This window comes from Anolis carolinensis, chromosome 4 (assembly GCF_035594765.1).
Source record: "Anolis carolinensis isolate JA03-04 chromosome 4, rAnoCar3.1.pri, whole genome shotgun sequence".
In the NCBI taxonomy this organism is placed as follows: Eukaryota; Metazoa; Chordata; class Lepidosauria; order Squamata; family Dactyloidae; genus Anolis; species Anolis carolinensis.
The window spans coordinates 247,967,483-247,989,910 of NC_085844.1; the positions used below are offsets into that span (position 1 = coordinate 247,967,483).

The 22,428-nt window shown below is 40.6% G+C and overlaps 1 long non-coding RNA gene across 1 annotated transcript; it reads left to right on the forward strand.

The window, feature by feature from the left end:
* Positions 1-2: 2 nt before the first annotated feature.
* LOC134298551 (uncharacterized) lies at positions 3-17,568 on the forward strand. Its single transcript, XR_010005666.1, has 2 exons — positions 3-12,144; positions 14,032-17,568. It is a non-coding gene; the product is annotated as an uncharacterized LOC134298551 (long non-coding RNA).
* The last annotated feature ends 4,860 nt before the right edge of the window (positions 17,569-22,428 follow it).

Consider the following 22,428-nt stretch of genomic DNA (forward strand, 5'->3'; position numbering starts at 1 on the left):
CGCGCACAACTCTGTCGCCAAAAGAGGAGCTTTTGCGCCTGCGCAAGCGGCGGCGCCAGCGCTCTAAGCCCTGGAGTGCTCTCTGCGCCTGCGCCATTTTTCCAGCGCAGGGAAGCATATGGATTGAGCATCCCATATCCCATGGTGCTATGGAAATAATAATAATTTATAATATATTATTGTAAGTATTATTAATATATTTTTATGTTATAAGGCAACACTAGACTCTCTTGTAAAGTACATGAAGGAATATAAATTGAGCATCCCAGCAACTCCATGTACATGGTGCTATGGAAATAATAATAATAATAATAATTTATAATAAATTATTATAGGTATTATTAATATAGTTTGTTATGTTATAAGGCAGCACTAACCTCTTTTTTCAGCACAAGAAATAATATAAATTGAGTATCCCAGCAACTCCATGTACATGGTGCTATGGAAATAATAATAATAATAATAATAATTTATAATATACTATTATAGGTATTATTAATATAGTTTGTTATGTTATAAGGCAACACTAGCCTCTTTTTTAAGTACAGGAAGGAATATAAATTGATCATCCCAGCAACGCTATGTACATGGTGCTATGGAAATAATAATAATAATTTATAATATACTATTATAGGTATTATTAATATATTTTGTTATGTTATAAGCCAACACTAGCCTCTTTTTTCAGCGCAGGAAATAATATAGATTGAACATCCCAGCAACTACATGTACATGGTGCTATGAAGATAATAATAATAATAATAATGTATAATATATTATTATAGGTACAGTAGAGTCTCACTTATCCAACATAAACAGGCCGGCAGAACGTTGGATAAGCGAATATGTTGGGTAATAAGGAGGCATTAAGGAAACGCCTATTACACATTAAATTAAGTTATGATTTTACAAATTAAGCACCAAAACACCATGTTTAACAACAAATTTGACAGAAAAAGTAGTTCAATATGCAGTAATGCTATGTAGTAATTACTGTATTTACGAATTTAACACCAAAATATCACGATATATTGAATACATTGACCACAAAAATGCGTTGGATAATCCAGAACGTTGGATAAGTGAGACTCTACTGTATTATTAATATATTTTGTTACGTTAGAAGGCAACACTAGTCTCTTTTTTCAGCGCAGGAAATAATATAAATTGAGTATCGCAGCAACTCCATGTACATGGTGCTATGGGGAAAAAAATCATTTATAATACAGTAGAGTCTCACTAATCCAAGCCTCGCTTATCCAAGCTTCTGGATTATCCAAGCCATTTTTGTAGTCAATGTTTTCAATATATCGTGATATTTTGGTGCTAAATTCGTAAATACAGTAATTACAACATAACATTACTGCGTATTGAACTACGTTTTCTGTCAAATTTGTTGCACAACATGATGTTTTGGTGCTTATTTTGTAAAATCATAACTTATTTTGATGTTTAATAGGCTTTTCCTTAATCTCTCCTTATTATCCAAGATATTCGCTTATCCAAGCTTCTGCCGGCCCGTTTAGCTTGGATAAGTGAGACTCTACTGTATATGTATTATTAATACATTTTGTTATGTTATAAGGCAACACTAGCCTCTTCTTTCAGCACAGGAAACAATATAAATTGAGCATTCCAGCAATTACATGTACACAGTGCTATGGAAATCATAATCATAATAATAATACTATAATACTTTTTGTTATGTTGTAAGGCGTTTTAGTGCAGGAAAGGATATAGATTGAACATCCCAGCAACTACATGTACATGGTGCTATGGAAATAATAAAAATAATATAACTATAATATTAATTAATGCATTTTGTTATGTTGTAAGGCTTTTCAGTGCAGGAAAGGATATAAAATGAACATCCCAGCAACTTCATGTACACAGTGCTATGGAAATAATAATAATAATAACTGGGAACTCCCTGTGGTGCAACAGGTTAAACTGCTGAGCTGCTGAACATGCTGACCGAAAGTTCGGTAGTCCGAATCTGGGGAGTGGGGTGAGCTCCCATTGTTAGCCCCAGCTTCTGCCAACCAAGCAGTCCGAGAACATGCAAATGTGAGTAAATCCATAGGTACTGCTCTGGCAGTCATGCTAGCCACATGACATGCGGATAACGCCCCAACCCCCAGAGTCAGACATGACTAGATTTAATGTCAGGCAGAAACTTTTACCTTTACTATAATAATTATTATTAAATACATTTTGTTATGTTGTAAGGCAACATTAGCCCTTTTTTAAATGCAGGAAAGGATATGGATTGAGCACCCCAGCAATTACATGTACATGGTGCTATGGAAATTATAATAATAATTTATAATCTATTATTATAAGTATTAGTAATTAATACATTTTATGTTATAAGGCAACATGAGCCTCTTTTTTCAGTGCAAGTAAAAATACACACTGCACTTCCCTAATCCAAAATGTTCAGGACCAGAAGTGTTTGGTTTTTCCAGATTTTTAGGATACGTCTGCACTGTAGAATTAATGCATTTGGCACCAATTTTAACTGTCATTGCTCAAAGCTATGGAATCCTGGGAGTTGTAGTTTTACAAGGTCTTCATAGTCTTCTCTGCCAAAGAGTGCTGATGCCTCACCAAACTACTGCTCCCAGGTATTCTTTGCATTAATCCAGGCCAGTTAAAAGTGGGAATAATAATGTTTTTATTGAGTGTCATGTTTAAATTTATTGTTGTTTCTAATTTGGAATTGTTATTATAATGAGTATGTTATTGTCATTTTATACTTTTGATATTAAGTGAAGTAGCTGTGGCATTGAATGTTTGCTGTTTATATGTATGTTAACTGCCCTGAGGGAAGAGAGAGCGGTCTAGAAATAAAGTTTTATATTATTATTATTATTATTATTATTATTATTATTATTATTATTACTCAATCAACATATTGTGCAGCTTATAAATGCTCTAACAGTACCTACCTTTGAACAGCACCAGTACTCCACTTCTGTAGTGATTTAAACCTCTCTGGAGGTTTTTAAACAGAAGCTGGATGGCCATCCAAGAGTGCTTTGACTGGCTGAATGGGGTCTCTTTCCGTGGAATTTCTTTCTCTGCAGGTTTTTGAACTGAGGTTGGATGGCTGTCTGTTGGGAGTACTTTGACAGTGCCTTCCTGTCTAGGTGAACGAGGTTAGACTAGATGCCCTGTGAGGGTCCCTTCTAATTCTGTGCTTTTCCTCCCACCGCATGAAAAGAAAGCTTTGTTTCAGACATGGGCAAACTTGTGCCCTTGAGGTGTTTTGGACTTCAACTCGGTAGGCTGTTAGGAATTGTGGGTGTTGAAATCCAAAACACCTCGAGGGCACAAGTTTGCCCATGTCTGATAGATGCATCTAAGTGACCAACTAAACACTGCTGAATCCACTAGAAGGAAATGTTGCAAATCACGAGGTTCACCACTAGAGGACATCTTTGATCTATAAGTTGTGTGCCTTCAAGTCTTTTCCAACTTCTGGTGACCTCAAAGGTGATTTTATTACATGTGTTGCCGAATCACTGCGTTGTTGTAAGTTTTCCAGGCTGTATGGCCATGTTTCAGAAGCATTTTCTCCTGACATTTCACCCACATCTGAGGATGCCTGCCATAGATGTGGGCGAAACATCAGGAGAGAATGCTTCTGGAACATGGTCATACAGCCCAGATTTTATTACATGGTCATACAACACAGATTTTATTACAGTGTTTTCTTGTACAGGAGCCCCCAATGGCGCAGGATATTAAAGCACTGAGCTGCTGAACTTGCTGACCAAAAGGTCACAGGTTCGACTCAGGGGAGTGGAGTGAACACCCGCTGTTAGCTCCAACTTCTGTCAACCTAGCAGTTTGAAAACATGCAAATGTGGGTAGATCAATAGGTACCGCTCTGGCGGGAAGGTAATGGCGCTCCATACAGTCGTACCAGCCACATGACCTTGGAGGTGTCTACAGACAACACCGGCTCTTCAGTTTAGAAATGGAGATGAGCACCAACCCCCAGATTCAGACATGACTGGACTTCATGTCAGGAGAAACCTTTACCTTTTACCTTTCTTGTTAAGGTTTATTCCGAGGAGGTTTGCCATCGCTTTCCTCTGGGGCTAAGAGAGTGTGACTCTCCAGGTGGGTTTCCATGTCCCAAGCAAGTACAGTAGAGTCTCACTTATCCAACACTCACTTATCCAACGTTCTGGATTATCCAATGCATTTTTGTAGTCAATGTTTTCAATACATCGTGATATTTTGGTACTAAATTTGTAAATACAGTAATTACTACATAGCATTACTGCGTATTGAACTAGTTTTTCTGTTAAATTTGTTGTATAACATGATGTTTTGGTGCTTAATTTGTAAAATCATAACCTAATTTGATGTTTAATAGGCTTTCCCTTAATCCCTCCTTATTATCCAACATATTCACTTATCCAACATTTTGCCAGCCCGTTTATGTTGGATAAGTGAGACTCTACTGTATTTGAATTTTTAAAAACTGTTAAATGATTTCATATTGTTTTAGTTTGAACTACTTTTTTATATTTGTTGTTGAATTGGCTTCGTTTGTATGCAGCCCCAAAATGCTAGAATGTACAACTAGGTATAAATATTTTAATAGTATTTTTAAATATTTTAATAAATAAGAAAATGCTTCTGTTAGGAATGCTGGAAGGAGAGTGGTCAGAAGGAAAACTCTTCATTTCTGCCCAGAAAGGAAAGAAAATTGTTGGGAAGAGATGATGGGTGAATCTGCATGGTAGAATTAATGCAGTTTGATATTGGGTTGTTGTATGTTTTCCAGGCTGTATGGCCATGTTCCAGAAGTATTCTCTCCTGATGTTTCGTCCACATCTATGGCAGGCATCCTGTGAGGTTGTGAGGATGTCTGCCATAGATGTGGGTGAAACGTCAGGAGAGAATACTTCTGGAACATGGCCATACAGCCCGGAAAACATACAACAACCCTGTGATCCCGGCCATGAAAGCCTTCAACAACACTGTTTGATACTGCTTTAAATGTTAAGGCTCATTGCTATAAAAGCATGAAGTTTGTAATTTTACAAGGTGTTTAGCCTTCTCTGCCAAAGAGTTTTGGTGCCCCTCTGAACTGCAAATCTCAGGAATCCGTGGTATTGAGCAATGGCAGATAAAGTAGTGTTAAACTGCATTAATTCTACAGTGTAGATGCACCCTGTTTTTGCTTGTGCATGTAGGTGCATATGTGCATGAAGTCCCCAATGCAGCACGTACCAGCAACCCTCAAGGTCAAAAAAGTTACGCACCTCTTGCCCTGAACTCCCAGAATAAAAGTTCAGGCCTATCAATCTCCAACAGAACAAACAATACAAATTCCTTACAGGTTGGCAAATAAATCTTAATGCAGTTGTCAAAGCGAGTTCAAAATACAACTGTGAGCCTTTTATGTCAATTCTGACTTATGGAAGCCCTAATTGCAGGGGTTTCTTGGCAAAATTTATTCTAAGCCTTTATAGGGAGCTTAGAGAATGTAAGTTTCGTGGCCATGCAGGGATTCGAACCTTGGTCTCCAAGGATGCAGCCACATACTAGAATTAATGTAAAGTAATTTCATATCACAGTTAAAACAGATAAATACAGTAGAGTCTCACTTATCCAACGTTCTGGATTATCCAATGCAGTCTGCCTTTTAGTACTCAATGTTTTTGTAGTCAATGTTTTCAATGCATTGCAATATTTTGGTGCTAAATTCGTAAATACAGTAATTGCTACATAATGTTACCGTGCATTGAACTGCTTTTTCTGTCGATTTGTTGTAAAACATGATGTTTTGGTGCTTAGTCTGTATAATCATATATCGTAATTTGATGTTTAATAGGCTTTTCCTTATTCCTTCCTTATTATCCAACATTTTCGCTTATCCAACGTTCTGCCGGCCCATTTATGTTGGATAAGCAAGACTCTACTGTACACTTAAAGCATATTGTAACATGGTGATTGGGCCTGGGCTGTGGCGCAGGCGGGAGAGCAAGCCAGCTGCAATTAACTGCAATGAATCACTCTGACCAGGAGGTCATGAGTTCGCGGCCGCTCGGAGCCTATGTTTGTCTGTCTTTGTTCTATGTTAAAAGGCATTGAATGTTTGCCTATATGTGTAATGTGATCCGCCCTGAGTCCCCTTCGGGGTGAGAAGGGCGGAATATAAATGCTGTAAATAAACAAACAAACAAACAAACAAAATCAGAAGCCTTGTGATGCATCTGCACTATAGAATTAATGCAGTTTGAACCACTTTAATTGGCATGGCACAATGCTATGGAATCCTGGGATTTGTAATTCGCTGAGGTACCAGTGCTTTTGGGCAAAGAATACTAAAGACCTTATAATATTTCAGCTGCTCTGATTCCACAACATTAAGTCATGTTAGGCCTTAGACCAGGCATGGTAAACTTCAGCCCTCCAGGTGTTTTGGACTTCAACTCCCACCATTCCTAACAGCCGGTAGGCTGTTAGGAATGGTGGGAGTTGAAGTCCAAAACACCTGGAGGGCTGAAGTTTGCCCATGCCTACCTTAAACTGTTGCTGGATCTTGTGGAAGCCAGTCATCTAGAAAAGAGATTCCACCTAAACCTTAGAAAGAACTTCCTGGTCTCAGAGCTGTTTGGCAGTGGAATATGCTGCTTGGGAGTCTGGTAGAGTCTCCTTCTCTGAAAGTTTTTAAGCAGAGGTTAGATGACCACTGGTCAAGAGTGCTTGATTGTGTCTTCCTCCATGGCAAAGTGTTAGACTGGATGACCTTGGGATTTCTTCCAAGTCTATGATTATTTGTTTCTACTGGAGCTTTTTCCTGGATCCAGTGAGGCACTGGGGATTCTTCACCAGGAAGGTTCACAAGTGATATGACTTACAAACTCTGCCCCATGCCGTGAACCTCTTTCGCCCATTCCCCTCCCTCGGTTCTAGCTTTTCCATATGTTCATGATGTTATTGTGGCAGCAGATGTTGTGTGCCTTCAAGTTGACTTATGGAGACGCTTTCTGGGGCTGAGAATGCCCTCCAAAGTCACCCAGAATGGCCAGATGGAGACAGATCAAGAATAGGTCTCTTCAGCCACCTAAGAACCCACCCTCAAGACCCCACAACTGGAAGACCATCATCCTCAAACTACGAGGGATCACCTAAGAAAGTAAGTAAGTAAAGTCCAACACTCAAACCACTCTAACATTTGTCATACTTTCCAGTATTTAGAATAACAGAAGCCTAGAGTTGGAAGAGATCATAAAGGCCGTTTAGTCCAACCCTCTTCTGCCAGGCAGGAACACCGAATCAAAACACTCCAAGCAGATGGCCATCCAGCCTCTGCTTAAAAACTTTCAGAGAAGGAAACTCCACTAGACTCCATAAAACATCCTATTCCGCCACTGAACAGCTCTTACCATCTAGAAGTTCTTATTAATGTTTAGGTGGATTCTCTTTTCTTGTCATTGGAATCCATTGCTCCATTGTGTTTTAGTCTCCAGAGCAGCAGAAAACAAGTGTGGCCCTTCCTCAATGGGACACCCTTTCAGATATTTAAACATGGCTATCAGGGCTCCTCTCAGCCTTCTTTTCTCCAAGGTAAACATATTCAGCTCCCTTCATGGAGAAGAATTACAGGCAAAAAATGAGACACGTGTGACCCAACATCAGAGTACAGACAAGAAAACAAATGCAGTTCTATGGTCAGCTTCCCAAAGATGTTTCAGTCATTTACCATATATACTCAAGTATAAGCCAACCTAAATATAAGCCGAGGCACCTAATTTTACCACAAAAAAACTGGGAAAATATTGACTCCAGTATAAGCCGAGATACCAATAAAATTACATTAATTGAGGCATCAGTGGTTTAAATGTTTTATTTATTTATTTCTCACATTTATATCCCGCCCTTATCACCCGAAGGGACTCAGGGCGGCTTACAACAGTGGCAACAATTAGATGCCCATACAAACCAATATAAATATAAAACCTTTTTGAACCTTTACATCAAACTGTAATTTAAGATAGGATTGTTCAACTCTGATGAAATCATTATTTTCATCTTCTTCAATGTAAATGTGCTTATGTATCCTTTTAATAATCATAGAGTGAAATAATAAATGTAATAATAACAATAAATGCAGTAAAATAATAAATGTAATAATAGAGTAAAATAATAAATGTATTAATAATAATAAAATAGAGTAAAATAAATGTAAAAGTAACAATCATAGAGTAAAATAATAAATGTAATAATAATAATTAATAGAGTAAAATAATAAATGTAACAATGCCAATAATAATAGAGAAAAATAATAAATATACCATATATACTTGAGTATAAGCTGACCTGAATATAAGCCCACCAGAACCCTCACCCGAGTATAAGCCGAGAAGGTTTTTTTTTTCAGTCCTAAAAAAGGGCTGAAAAACTAGACTTATACTCGAGTATATACAGTATCTATTTTTCTTTATTCGCTTTTTTGTGGATTCCCTGCCCTAATCTCAGCAAATTTGGAGAGCTGTTTAAAGGGGGAGCCCTGAAGTCTATTTAAAAGCATGATATGTTAATCCTCAGGGTTTCTAGGAGAGGCAATGGGGAGACTGTAAAAGGTCTCAAAAACAGCCTTTGGGGATTGGCCACATGTGGCCCCACCATGACACATTTGGTACTATTGACATCCTCCAAGCATAAGAGTTCTCAAGGCTGACTTATCTACTTTGGCGGCCCCTCCCGCCCGGGACCCCACCTGCCTCCCTGTCCATGGCCCACGTCTAAAGCTTCAGCCGAGGAGGTGTCAGAACAATCACTTGATAACAAGTCCTATTTTTAGAGCGAGGATACAGCCAGGGCCGTGACAATGGGGGGAAGGGGGCTGGGTTTCCCCCCCAGTGGCCACTCGGCTGCAGAAAGGCCCAAAAGGTTTCCTCGATGACTTGGAGGCATACAATGCAAGGAAAATCGAGCCAAGAGAGACAGGGACGCTGGGAGCCAAAGATTATCTGCTCCTTTACCCAATGCCGTGACCCTGGGAGAGTTGCCGGAAAGCTGCCGTCAGTGAATGGGTGAGGCCCCTATCGATGCTGGAAAACAAGGTGAAACGTGGCCGGGGGACTCAGCTTTTCCACTGGGCCGCTCCAAGTCCTGCTGGGATCGTGGGCTGCTCCCGTTTGGCCTGGCCCTAACCCTGTTTTGTTCCATTATCCCAAAGATACCTTTGTTTGTGTCCCAAAATGAAAAGTGCAGAAAGTACGCAAGGCGGGCCAGTGGGAATATGGCAGACCAACATTCACCTAGCGTCCTTCTTTCCTGTCTCGTCTTTGATTGATCCCAAACAAGGACCCATTGAAAATCTGTAGATTAAGGAGACAGTCTGCAATCAGTGCAATTACTAAAAGTCAACATGGATTTCTCAAAAACAAGTCATGCCAGACTAATGTTATTTCTTTTTTCGATAGAGTTACAAGCTTGGTAGATGCAAGGAATGCTGTGGATGGAGCATATCTTGCTTTCAGATATGCTTTGACAAAGTCCCCCATGACCTTGCAAGCAAACTAGTCAAATGTGGTCTAGGCAGTGCTAATATTAGGTGGATCTGTAGTTGTTTAAGCGACCGAACCCAAAGGGTGCTCACCAATGGTTTTACTTCATCCTGGAAAAAAGTGACTGGTGGAATGCCGCAGGGTTCGGTCCTGGGCCCAGTTCTGTTCCATATCTTTATTAATGACTTGGATTAAGATTTAAAGGGCTAACTGATCAAGTTTGCAGATGACACCAAATTAGGAGAGAGAGCTAATACTCCAGAGGACAGGATCAGAATTCAAGCTGACCTTAACAGATTAGGAAGCTGATTGACCAAAACTAACAAAATGAATGTCAACAAGGACAAATGTAAGATACTACACTTAGGCAGAAAAAATGAAATGCAAAGATACAGGAGGGTGACGCCTGGCTCGAAAACAGTCCATGTGAGAAAGATCTTGGAGTCTTTGAGGACAACAAGCTAAACATGAGCCAAGAGTGTGATGCAGCAACTAAAAAAGGCAGTGGGATTTTGGGCTGCATCCAAAGGAGTCTAGTGTCTAGATTAAGGGAAGTCAAGTCTCTATTCTGCTTTGGTTAGACCTCACCTGGAATACTGTGTCCAATTCTGGGCACCACAGTTCAAAAGAGATTCTGACTCTAAGCTGGAAGACGTCCAGAGAAGGGCAACTAAAATGATCAAAGTCTGGAGACCATGAATCAGTGGAGCCATGGGTTCAAATGACAGGAAAGGAGATTCCACCTGAACATTGGGAAGAATGTCTGTAAGAACTTTTCAGCAGTGGAACTCTCTGCCTCGGAATTGTAATACAATACCAATAATTTTGTGCTTTAGCCAGCCATGGTGTAAGTTGCAGTGCCATTTATTCTGAATTGTATCTGCCTATCTGGAGACCATTTAATAAGACTTTTGAATAGCAACACTCGGTCTAGAGACATACTTACAAACCAATGCCTAGCCATTTCCTGATTTGAAGTTGGTTTTCAAATGCTTTTGAGTTTGACTTTCTACCATTCACCTTATTCTTGTTCCTCTCCTTCACTATCTTCTTTCTCCTTCCCCCTTTTCTTCTGCTCCTCCTTCTTCTTATCCCCCTTTTTCTTCTACTCTTCCGTCTTTCCTCCTCTCCTCCTATATCTCTTCTATCTCCTTCTTCTTTCCTCCTTCTCTTCTTCTTCTTTGCTACCTCCTCCTCTTCCTCAACTTCTTCTTTTCCCCTTCTCTGTTTCCTTCTCTACTTCCTTCTCGAGCTCCCTCCCTCTTTCTTTACCGATTAAACTCTCTGAACTGAGTCATAGTGTATGATGCATACAGATATCTACTTTCAGGTTGTTATGTAACATATTCAAGGCAAATTCTGCATTGCTTGAAAAGAAAACACAGATTTGCATAATATTTCCATGTGCTAATTTATTAGGTGATAATACAAATTTAGAAAGAACTGATACGTGTTAAATAGAATTCATTCTCATTCTGGGAAAGACTGTGAGCAAGAAACCAGCTTGCCTGCTAGTCCACCAACTGGCTGCCTGAGTGGCCATCATGGAAAACTCTCGTCTCCTCCCTTAGGCCCCTTCTTCTACACTGCTCCTATATCCCAGGATCTGATCCCAAATTATCTGCTAATCCCAGATTATATGACAGCGGAGACTCATATAATCCAGTTCAAAGTAGATACTCTGAGATCCTGGGATATAGGGCAGTGTAGATCCAGCCTTAGAGAGGAGCTTGGAGTTTCCATGACACTACAGCAGTGAAACTGAGCCAAATTTCAATCTGCACTTTGAAGGAGCTATCCAAGGTACTGAACCCAATCTTCAAAATAGACTCAGGACCAGGGAGATCTCCTTTCTTATATGGTTGGCTTAGTAATATTTCAATTCTTTTTAAAGGAAGAGATAATCCTAACTGATTTAAATACAGTTGACCCTCCACTTTTGTGGGTTTCCTACTCATGGCTTGGATTATTCATGTGTTTGAAACACTCCTCCTAAAGTCCAGGAGCTGAATAACAAGGCTGTAAGTCTCTAATCTGGTCAATATTTGCTTCCTGGGTGAAAAAAGACCCATAACATGTAGGTAAGAAGAGGAACCAGCCACACACCACTTCATTTCCCCTTGAATATGGGCTCCAATTCCTCTTCCTATGTTCCATGAATCTCTGTTCTGTCCAGACAAAGGAAGAGGTGTTTTGAGGATGGGCAGATAGGAATCCACGGCACACAAGAAAGAAGGGGTATTAGAACTGCCAAGTAAGTGATGTTGCAGACATATGTGAAGCTGGCTCCTCCTCCTCTTCCAATTTACCATGTATCTCTGGTCTCTCAATTCCTTCCTTCCTTTGCCCAGTAGAAACACAGACTCACCTCACATAGGAACAGGAAAAGGAGGCAGAATTCTCAAAGTAAGTGAAGTGGTGGAGAGGTTGGCTCTGCTTCCCTTCCAAGGACTATAGCAGTGGTGACTCCTATCCCAACAGAGATATGATGATGATGATCATGATGATGATGATGATGATGATGGTGGTGCATTTTTTTATATTTACACACAGGAGCTATACTCCCGAGTCCCACAGAAGTGGAGGGACTGTCGCACCTCAGGTTAGTTTCACCTTGCTAAATACACCAGGCTGTTCACAGATTGAAGTCTTTTGTAGTTTATTAGGAAATAGGAAATAAATAGTCCTTAAAAAGCAAAAGTAAAGATCCAAAAGATGGTTGCAAAACCAAGGCTATAAAAATAATCCAAGAAATCCTTAGGTTCCATTAATACATGACATAGTCCCATGAACTTGAATACACAAAGCTGCAGGATAATCCAAGAAAGCAAGAACTGCTTCTAACTCAAACGAGACGTTGCTTTTGACAAAGATTTCTCTCTCAGCACACCCGTTAATATTCCCTGCATAGCATGAACGCATTTCTTTGGCCTCTGACCTCTTTCTTGTTTGGTATTCTGACACTCCTGCGAACCCAAAATTCCAAATGGCCAGCTCGATCCAGAGATGCCGTTTCGTCAAGGCCAGACAGTTCGTTAACAGCAGCCTCTGTCTGCATGCTATCTAACTGGGAGCTATCCTCCCTTTGCACCTGGCTAGCCTCGGTATCAACTCCAGTATCATCAACACTATTCCCTGCCATGGGAATGCCTCCCTGCTCCTCATCTCTCACAGCAGGGACACTCTGAACCCGAATCCCATAATTCCCATCAGAGTCATCTTGAACCTGAGTCCCATCATCTTGAACATCTGGAACCTGAATCTCACAATCCCCATCAGAGTCACTCTGAGACTCCAGCTGAGTCACAACAGGGACAACTGTACAATTATTTTTATGAAGAACCTCAAAATCATTACTGATGATATATTGAACACCAAAACTGTACTCATCTATGTTACAGTATTTCCAGTTTAAATGTTCAGGCTAAAGCTCAGAATTGATTCATTGACCTGTCACTTGTAATCCACAAGCCATCATAGACTATCTCACCTTAGGGCCCTTTAACTTTACAGTAGACTTGGGCACCTTTTCAAATGGGAAATGTCTCCCAAACAAGGCATCAGAGAAGGAGACTACAGTATGAGGGTTTTTTTATATAATCAAGTTTGCAAAATCCAGAGTAGGGCTGTAGAATTAATTCAAGTTAACACCACTGTAATTATCAAGGTCACCAAGATCCATTGATTTCTCTTTCTTGCATCCTCCAACACCAGATTTTGAATGTGGGAGCTGGATAAATTGGTTGTAGGATAAGTGGTTTTGCTGTCTATTGAGAAAACAGAATTGGCTTCCACTACATTCTGCTTGTAAACAAATCATTTATTACAAAGGCACTCCTGAGTGCTCTCTCAAGATCCAAAGGAAGCTAAACTTGTAGTGCTTCCTTTGGAACTTCACACCACTTGGCAGTATTATTTAACAATATCAAGTGCTCCTTGTGTGTTTTGGAACAGGGAACAAATGGATTTACCAACCTCTTTTCAGTTGCAATGTGGATTAATTAGGAATTAAGTAATTGTTCGAACATGTTGTCGAAGGCATTCATAGGCAGAATCACTGAGTTGCTGTGAGTTTTCCGGGCTGTATGGCCATGTTTCAGAGGCATTACCTCCTGATGTTTTGCCCACATCTATGGCAGGCATCCTCAGAGGTGGTGAGGTCTGTTGGAAAACTGCACACTTGCTTCAAACATTCATGAGAAGCTCTGACTAATGTCAGATAACAAAATGTCTCCCCTAAAAGAGTGTAAAATATTTTGCAATCATCTTTCATTGATGAAACATAATACTGTACTTTCATGTCTGTCAAATTTGGTGTTTTTAGTCTAGTAATTGCTGGGAAGGGGGAGAGACAAAGTGAAAAAAATTATTTAGAATGGGGACTCTGAAAGCTTCCCTTGTTCTGAAAATAAAATCATTGAGGAAGCAAGTCTCGAAAACCACACCAAAGAGCATTCCGATTTATAATAAACAAACTTGTATTTTCTAGGAGGAAAGGAAATGGATCTGTTGAAGTTACAGTTCTTAAAACTCCTCAGCGGCATCCTTTGTTCAGGAAAACTTTCAGGAGACTTGGCACCACCGACGTTTTTCCTGAAAGTGGTAGGAAAGAGAGACATTTCTTAGCTGCTTCTGCAATAATCCAGTATACATAGATGTCAGCAAATAGCACAATTCATGTGCTTTAGTGGATTGAGCATTGGGCATGGTTTGAATACTTGCTGGGTCATGAACATGCGCTGAGTGATCATGAGCAAGTCACACTCTCTCAGTTTCAGGGGAAGGCAATGGCAACCTCTTCTGAACAAATCTTGTCTAGAAAACCTTGTCACTGTTTCAAGTCAGATACAGTTTGAAGACACTCAAAAATAGCAGAAAGCATGTTCCAAGAAACTCTAGGGCAGTGGTTCTCGACCTGTGGATCCCCAGGTATTTTGGCCTACAACTCCCAGAAATCCCAGCCAGTTAGCCAGTTATGATTTCTGGGTGTTGAAGGCCAAAACATCTGGGAACGCACAGGTTGAGAACCACTACTCTAGGGACATTCAAGGTGGCCTAGAAAGATTCCCCTAGGTATGAAGGCTTTGAAGCTGCAAGGCTATTCAATGGTATTCAAGTTGTGTAACAATGGAATCCCCTAGGTATGAAGTAGCCAGGCTTTGAAGCTACAAGGCTATTCAATGGTATTCAAGTTGGCCAACAATGGAGTCCCCTAGGTATGAATCAGCCAGGGTTTGAAGCTGCAAGGCTATTCAATGGTATTCAAGTTGTGTAACAATGGAATCCCCTAGGTATGAAGTAGCCAGGCTTTGAAGCTACAAGGCTATTCAATGGTATTCAAGTTGCCCATAAAATCCCACACTATCTGGTTTGAACTGGTAAAAAACCTAAAGGCACCAGATCTCAATTCACCTTGGAAGCTAAGAAGGGCCAGCCATGGTTGGTACTTGGATGAGAGGCTACCAACAAATGTTGGCTGCTATAGGATCTATTTCAGAGAAAGAAAAATCCTACAATGGGTGTCAAGCTCATTTTCGCCAAAGACGACATCAGTCTTATGGTTGACTTCAAGGGGTTGTTTGTAATTGTAAAACTGTATAAATATAACTATGACCTTGCTCCTCCTGTTGGATAGAAATGCCTGAGCATTTAATCCATGTGTAAAACATAGTTCTGATGGATATGTGACCGACACCTGGGAAGGACTGAGAGGGTATGATGAAATACAATGGATTTAAGAAATGGATGAGTCATGATTATGCGAGATGTATGACTAGAGTTTGCATCATTCATTTGTTCCTTACTGATGACAAGTCACCAAGTGGCTATAAAAGGAGAGTGGAATGCTGACTCTCTTCTTAATTTGTGATCTCTTCATATGCTCTCTTTGTGTGATCTGTACCTGTGACTATCTTGCTTTATGTCACTGCTGAATGAATCTTATTGTGTAAGTAACAAGCATGATTTGTGCGTAGATATATCCTGAATTGTACAGCTGTAAATAGTGGAAGGTTAAAGCCTGTTGTTTTGGATGAACTACAGAATCTGTGAGTTTATTAAACAGTGTGCAGGAAGAAGGTCAGAAGTAGCAACTGTACTCTGTTGAAAAGCTGATTATCTCTACTCTGCTGTGAATGTACTCTGCTATCTTTGCTTTCTACTGTGGCATTTGTTTTCCCAGTATACAGCGTTTCAGGGAGCTCATAATTTGAAAGCTATAAGTCACGTACCAGCATCCTATGACATTCCCTCCTCCCCATGAAATGCTACAGGTAGTGAAGGGACCATAAGCCAGATAATAGTAAACTTTTGCCTATGTAGCTTTGCCTCTACATATGCCCCTCCCTTCCCGTGAGCTGGTGCCTTTCTCTAAAGAGAGAAGAAAGCCCAGAGTAAACAAGTGAGGTCACAGGTATCATTTATGCCAAGTAGGTGTGGAAGGTGAGGAAGACCCTCAGCCACTGGTCAATTTTAGATAAGCCAAAGGTATATATTCTTTGTTTGCTATGCACATATTGCGACGGCCATTTGCATGGTACGACACCCACTAGAGTGGGTGCCTATGGCTGTTTGCCTTATCAGCTGTGATAACAATAAAAGGCTTGTTTTATTGCTCTCTTGGAATTCTCTCATTTACTTCCCCTCCGGGCTAGTCTCTAACAGTAGAACGGGATAAGGTGCCTTTTGGGAACTAGCTGGAGAATTCTGGGAATGGCAGTCCATAGAACAGTGGTTCTCAACCTGTGGATCCCCAGATGTTTTGACCTCCAACTCCCAGAAATCCTAACAGCTGGTAAACTGGCTGGGATTTCTGGGAGTTGTAGGCCAAAACACTTGGGGACCCAGAGGTTGAGAACCACTGCTATAGAAGAACTTTATCCAACCCTCAGAGGAGTGCCATTGTATTCTCTACAAAACCACTACAAAATTCATGAAGTCAACTTTGAGACCCACAAACACACGAGATATGATCTCAGTCTCTTCCCAAATGCTGCTGAGTAGAACTTCTAGGGAAAGCTGTTAGGAATTGTGGGAGTTGAAGTCCAAAACACCCGGAGAGCCGAAGTTTGCCCACGCCTGTTCTAGTTTTGCCCACGCCTGTCCAACACTAACCCTGCAGTTACTCATAAGGTGGCCCTTTTTGCCCTGGTAGCACAGAAAATCCGGGCAAAACTCCGACATCGCAGTTGACTGTGCTGGGTAGTGGTTTTTTATATCCCTGCTTAAGTTTTAATAATGCTGTACTTACTTGGTTTTATCTTGTTTTTAATTATGTTGGTGCTAATCCATGAAATATGTAGTATTTGAAGGGCATATCCTGACATTGATATTTGCAGCATTTTAATGTTTTAATCTTCTATATATATAAAAGAGTGATGGCATCAGGGCAGCGGACAAAACAACAAAACTACAGGCCCCCCAACCTCGAAATTTGACAACACAACCCATCATTCATGGCTCTAGGTTGATACAACAAAAAGAAAAGAAAAATAAAGTCCTAATTACAGGGAGAGGAATAATAGTTTTTATCCAATTGCTGCCAGTTTGAAGGCTAAGCTCTACCCACTTGGTCTCCTAGCAACCTACTCAGCCCAGGGGACAGGCACAGTTAGGCCTCACTTAGGCCTCTTCCACAGATTATCAGATTTTAACTGGATTATATGGCAGTGTGGACTCAAGGCCCTTCCACACAGCTATATAACCCATTTAGAATCTTATATTATCTGCTTTGAACTGGATTATCTTGACTCCACACTGCCATATAATCCACTTCAGTGTGCATACTAAACATAAAGACAACCATACAACAGACATTCAATACCACCACTACCTTTACAATTTCTCACCAACACCACCAGACAACGCCACAGCAACACGTGGCCGGGCACAGCTAGTGATTTATATTGGGGTTTAATGGCATGTTTTCTATTGTATTTGATGGTCTGGCTTTTGTGTATTTGTTTGTTTGTCTTGCATGCAAAAGACCTATGGTCTAAGCATTAAATAAATTTGGAATTTGGATTAATTTTGGGAAAAGGTGACTTTTTGGACTCTTTGTGTTGGCTGGGGGATTCTGGAGTAGCAGTCCAAAAAGAAGAACCTTCTCCAACCCCAGAAGGAGTCCCAATGAATGTCTGACGTGGTTGGTAATAGCTGAGAAGAAGGAACTGATAAAAACCACCTTTGGGTCTTCCTTGCCTTAAAAAAGAAACCCTATGAACTTCAAGAAACCACCATAAGTCAACACGTGGCTTGAAAGCACACACAGATGGGCTGAGAAGTGGCCTTTTTTCATTCCAGGGCAGCAACTGGTGGGTGTGTATCTCTCTGCACATGGCTCCGCTTCCCCTTGTTTTCTTGCTTCTGCACAGAAGTGGCGGCTGTTTTTAATAAGCCTCATCCAGGTGACCTTCAGGCAGGGGCTGAATGGGCCCCAGGGACTTCCCTGGACAGTGTGGAGAGGAACCGGGTCAAGGCGCTCTCTTAATTGCCTCGCCGTTGCCCTCCCTGCCTCGTCTTTCCCCCGTTTCCAATTTACTGAGTGCTAAATACAAATATTACAACTTCCCCTCCATGGGCCTGGTTTACGCAGGCAGCTCTCGGCCGGGTATTGTCCTATTGTTTTCAGAGGGAAGCTCCGGCTGGAAATTAACCTGCTTTTCACCCCGAGCAGTAGGTTTCACACCCTGTCCCCACTGGGGATTGATTGCAAGAGAGGAGTGGGGAGCGAAGGAGGAAGAGAGGGAAAAAGACGAGAGTAAGAAAAGCAGAAGAAAGTGAAGGATAGAAATGATGGGAAATGATCACAGTATTGGGGTTTCTATACTATAGAACTAAAACAGTTGGAAACCACATTATCTGTTATGGGTCAGTGCTGTGGAACACTGGGAATTGTTCTTTTACTTACCCTGTTTCCCCTAAAATAAGACATCCCCAGAAAATAAGACCTAGTAGAGGTTTTGCTGAATTGCTAAATATAAGGCCTCCCCCGAAAGTAAGACCTAGCAAAGCTTTTGTTTGGAAGCATGCCCAATGAACACCAGAGCATGCAGGATCGGTAAATGTAAGTACCATAGAGTGTTGTACATGGAAATATTGGTAGTAACAAGAAATTCTTGATAGGATTCACAGTTTGTCTGGTTATGCTGGTTTGTGATAACAACTACTGTACAGTATATAACAAATGTTCATTTTTTTGTTCAACAATAAATGTGAATTCTTCTTCATGGAAAAATAAGACATCCCCTGAAAATAAGACCTAGCGCATCTTTGGGAGCAAAAATTAATATAAGACACTGTCTTATTTTCAGGGAAATACGGTAGAAGGTTGTTTGCCTTTTCTGCCTCACCAATGCTTCCATAGCATGGAGGTATGTCTGTTAAAGTGGACACCAGGTGCATTGATTCTACAATGCAGATGTGCCCACAGTAATGTAACATCAGCCTTTTACTCAATATGTACATTGCATTAATCCTACAGTGTACGATGCACCCTATACCAGAGTAATGTTCACTTATAGCACTTTAGTACCACTTCAGTTCTCATGGTCCCATCTTGGGAAATCCTGGGATATGTAGTTTGGAAGAGTACTTAGAATATTTTGCAAAGAGCTCAAGGGTGGATCTATACCAAGCATGGGCAAACTTTGGCCCTCCAGGTGTTTTGGACTTCAACTCCCACAAATTCCTAACAGCTGATAGGCTGTTAGGAATTTGTGGGAGTTGAAGTCCAAAACACCTGGAGAGCCAAAGTTTGCCCATGCTTGATCTACACTGCTGAAGTATTATTGTTGTTGTTGTTGTTGTTGTTGTTGTTGTTGTTGTTATTATTATTATTATTATTATTATTATTATTATTATTATTATTACCCCACTTTGACAAGGCTTGAAATGTCATGGCTTAATTCTAAGGAATCATTGGAGTTCCTGTGTGGTGAGACACCAGCACTCTTTGACCGAGAAGGCTAAAGATCTTGTAAAACCACAACTCCCAAATTTAACTATAGTGGTTAAAGTGTTATCAAACTTAATTCATTCTACAGTGTGGATACATCCCTCGTCCAAAGCTTCTAAAGCTGTCCAATATCAGCTGTTAGGATGTTTCCTTTCCTAATATGGCAAGAACAAGTACCGTATTTGTGCCCTGGTAACCCAACAGTTTTTTCCCTTTTCTGGGAACTCAATAGATTGGCAGATGTGGACTTGCAGGCTGCCACTTTACTCTCTGACATTTCACAAATCAAAACCAGGATGGTCAAAATTGCTAATATATTGACTGGGAAAAATGCACGAGCAAGAAGAGGCTGCAGCTGTTTACTTTTTGGTGTGAAGGGCAAGATTTTGTCCTTCTCCTCGGCCCCTTCTACATTGCCATATAATCCAGATTTTCAAAGCAGATAATCTACATTATCTGCTTTGAACTGGATTATATGAGTCTACACTGTCATATAATCCAGTTCGAAGCAGATGATCTGGATTTTATATGGAAGTGTAGAAGGGGCCCTCCTCTCCACTCCCAAATGAACTGGGTGCTAAGTCCTTTCCCACTTTGAACTCTATTTGCAGTGCAAGTAGTAAGCTGAGGACAGAAAGCGAAAGTGAGAGGTGGTGAGAACAACTGGGGCATTTTAAAAGCAGCTAAAAAGTGGGATAATAGTATTTTAATCAGGTTTCATTGTCATATAATATATGGCACCTGTCAACCATAGTCCTATGGTGCATCTCTACATTGTAGAATTAATGTAATTTGAAATCACTTACATTGCCATGGGATCCAGAGAGTTGTAGTTTTGCAACATATTTCAGCCTCAGAGGAAGACAATGGCAAATCTCTTCTTAATAAATGTTGTCAAGAAAACTCTATGAAGGACCTCATGGATGGGACACAGTTAATTTGAAGTCACATGTCACCCACAAATCTTTCTTTACATATTCCAGCAAACTTTTGAATACAACTTTAGAATATCTTACAAGATTATTAATTGGCAGAAAAGCCGCAGTGGCCGAATGGATTAAATGCTTGTGCCGGCTGGATTGCTGACCTGAAGGTTAGGTTGCTGACCTGAATGTTGCCGGGTTGAATCTGCAAGATGGGGTGAGCTTGTCTGTCAGCTCTAGCTTGTGGGGACATGAGAGAAGCCTCCCAGTAACACATCCGGGTGTCCCCTGAGCAATGTCTCTGTAGACGGCCAATTCTCTCACACCAGAAGCAACTTTCAGTATGTTCACAAGTCGATTCTGACATGATTAAAAAATTAATTGACAGGAAACTACCAGTATTCCTCTTCATTCAAATTAATAATGATTTTTTGGAAGTCATTGCAGAAAAGCATTGTGAAGCCCAATAGTACTGATGCCTCACTAGACTACAGCTCCCAGAATTTCATAACTTTAAACGGTAGCAGTTAAGGTGGTGTTAAACTGAACCAGTTCTACAGTGTAGAGGATGCAGGCTAAATCCCCAACATCCAAAAATGTGATCTTCTCGGATGTTTGGGCCATCCATGACTTTTTCATAAATGCCTTATGGAAATCCCAAATGCGCCACTCTTCAAGTTAAATCAAATACCCGGTTTTTATTTCAATGTGTAGCTGTGCGTTGCCTACCTTTGCTGTAGCAAGACATCCATTAGTGTGAATGTCAAAGTGTTGGTGTTAAATAAAGGCCATAAATTTTCCTGGGAATATAACAAGAATGTGCACAGCAGTAGAACATTTGGGACCATTTGGAGCACCTACTGCTGTGTCCTCCTGCAGCTCCCTACATGCTATAAATCTTTGCAATAGGATAATTTATAGTTCTTTCCTGTTGGTTTTGCCTGCATGTAGGGTGGGATTGTATGAATAAGCAATGGTCTGTGAGATTCCCCCTCCCTCCTTGCACTACGTAAGAACAAGAAAGAGAGAGAGAAAGATGGAAAACACTGAGAAGTGTAATTCCTTATGCCAAATTGCATTTTTGCAGAATGCACTGCTTTTCATATTGGAATACAAGCAAAATTTACACAAAACTGTGGGTAAAAGTGAACCCTATCGAAAAGAGGGTCTTCTGGTGCATGCATAGAATTTCACTGCAGAATCTGGAAAATCCCTAGAGAGGTCGTATTTTGTTGAGTGTGGATAGTGAAACCTCACATATCAGTGTTGTGGATACCAGAGCCATACTATACTTTTAATTTAATTGGTTATGTGTTGATTAATGTAATGTTTTGACTGGTCTTCCGTTATCTCATCTTAGGATGCATCTTCACAGCAGCCCGCTGTGAAGAATTTGCAAGTCACTTTGCAGATAAGATCGTTCAGATCCATTATGACTTGGATACTGTTATTGATACAGTTCCAGTGGATATAACCCTGGCTCCTGCATGTCCAATGTTGATGGATATCTTTCAACTTGGACAAGATCCTTGGAGAGGGGAGAGCTACCATATGTATTCTAGACCCTTGTTGTTCCTGGCTGATCAAACCGGCCAGAGGGGGACTGGGAGAGTGGGTGAGGGTGGTGGTCAATGCCTCCTTGGAACAAGACAAAGTTCTAACTTGCCTAAAGGAGGCAGCTGTGAGGCCTATACTTAAAAAACCATTCCTGAAGCTCTATAATGGACAAATATCAACCAGTGTCCTTCCCTTTCTGAACAAGGTCTCAGAACATGTGGTGGCCGCCCAACTCCAGGGATTTCTAGATGAAACAGATTATCTAGATCCATTTCAATCTGATTTCAGGCCTGGTTATGGAACAGAGAAAGCTTTGGTCACCTTGGTGGATGACCTACACAGAGAGCTAGATAGGGAGTTTGTCCTTGTTGATTCTCCTGGACCTCCTAACCCAATGGTCATCAACCTGTGGGTCCCTAGAGATGTTTTGGCTTTCAACTCCCAGAAATCC